Source organism: Aplysia californica, unplaced genomic scaffold (assembly GCF_000002075.1).
Source record: "Aplysia californica isolate F4 #8 unplaced genomic scaffold, AplCal3.0 scaffold01725, whole genome shotgun sequence".
Classification (NCBI taxonomy): domain Eukaryota; kingdom Metazoa; phylum Mollusca; class Gastropoda; order Aplysiida; family Aplysiidae; genus Aplysia; species Aplysia californica.
The window spans coordinates 13,603-15,522 of NW_004798995.1; positions in this window are offsets into that span (position 1 = coordinate 13,603).

Genomic DNA, 1,920 nt, shown 5'->3' on the forward strand with positions numbered 1-1,920 from the left:
CACTTCAGTGTTAACTTTGTCACGAGGCGTCACGAGTTGACCTACTTCCCTTATCGTCCTGTACTTTAAGGTCTGTGTTCCACTTCCGGCTCAAACTGGCCGTCTGTCCGTTCTCTTTGGGCTACAAAGTGACATGATGCAATCTATAACAATTCTTTTTTTCTGGCCTTCAAAATCCAGGAGGGGAAAGAATCATCCGCGAGTGATTTTGTGAATTTTGATACACTGCTTCCGAATTTCATTATTTTTTATTTTCTTTTACGTTTAAACGCAGTTTTCAAAATATACAAACGAGAATTCTATCCCTAGCTAAAGACGCCAAAAGATCAAACAATGCCAGATTTTTGCTGCGGCTGATCTGTTGGTCAGTGTCTATCACTTCCGCTACCCGCTGGCGAGAACTTTCTCGTTTGTAAACTTATTGAAAACTACGTCTTTGAAAAATAGAACATTCAGAGCCAGCAGATCAAAGTTAACAACACGACTGACGGACGAAACGTTTCCCTAAATGGCGCACAAAACGACACGAGGTCTTTAGTTTGTTGGAGGTTGCATCATGTTCTCCTTTTCCAAACACAAAGGTCGAGAAGGCGCTGAACTTTTATCTGCGAAAACGGCAAAATAGGACTGGTTGAACGCTCCTGTCTATGAAGTATTCTCACAGTCCGGACCTCAGAGTCAAGTGGGACGTTCGTGCAAAGTGCTATTCCCAAGGACACAACGTAGGACTGAGCTGAGGCTCGAACCCTAGAACCCGCAATCTCACGGTTTTGAGTCTAGTTGCCTAACTACTAGGCCACCGACGCCACCATTTGTATGTGATCATCCGTCACAAAGTTATATGGTCGCCACACTGAGAGTGCAGAGAGAAAGCATGAACTGTTTACACAACTGTTCGTTCTTCCTCAGGTGGGGGCATGGGGCGACATTTGCTTCAGATTTTTCCAAAGTTATATTTATTGACCCTGCGAGACTACCGGTATTTTCTGTTGCCCTTTACAGAAGTGACAAACCACGACCTTGGAATGACAGACTCCAGATTGAAGGTTTATCGAGAACGAGTTACACACTAAACATTACTGACACATTACTGACACATTACTGACACATTACTGACACATTACTGACACAGATACCTTCCCCAAAGTGGCAAATGACCGGAACGATTCTGACCTGTTTTCTTTTTCTTGTTCACTTTGACACTCAGCAAAACGTAAGGCGTAACAAATCTCAGTCACAGGAGAGCATGTCGTTGAATCCCATGTTCTCCAACTGTGCGTCATAGATGTAGATCCGCGCCATTCCAAAGACGCAAAACAGGAGAAAAAAAGTGTATAAAACGAATTCTTGCTGACTTTTCACAAATGCAATAGTAATACGTGTGCGTACGTTTTGAAACGTTCAAGGAATTGAACAGTTTTTCTGTTTGCAATAACATTTGATTTGGAGCCCTGAAGTTCCCTGAGGCCGATAAGATGTACAAGCAAAATTGTCCAAGAGGGCCGCCCATTGTGAAAAAGAAAGCTGGTTCTTAATATGTTAAAAAAAAATTTTAAAGACTATTATATAGTATATAGAACTTTCACTTGTCTTTGACTCCTGTACAAACGAACTTTCCCTCGTCTCAACATACGCGTATTTGACATGACAGCGACACTTTCCAAGCCGTTAACCTGTCTAGAACAACCAACCACTCATCCCCTCTACAACATGAGGCCGGCTTGGACAATTTCGACTGTTAGTCTTGTAAACACTTGACAGAACTTGGGGTTGTGAACTAAGGGACACACGACACTTGACAGAACTTGGGGTTGTGAACTAAGAGACACACGACACTTGACAGAACTTGGGGTTGTGAACTAAGGGACACACGACACTTGACAGAACTTGGGGTTGTGAACTAAGGGACACACGACACTT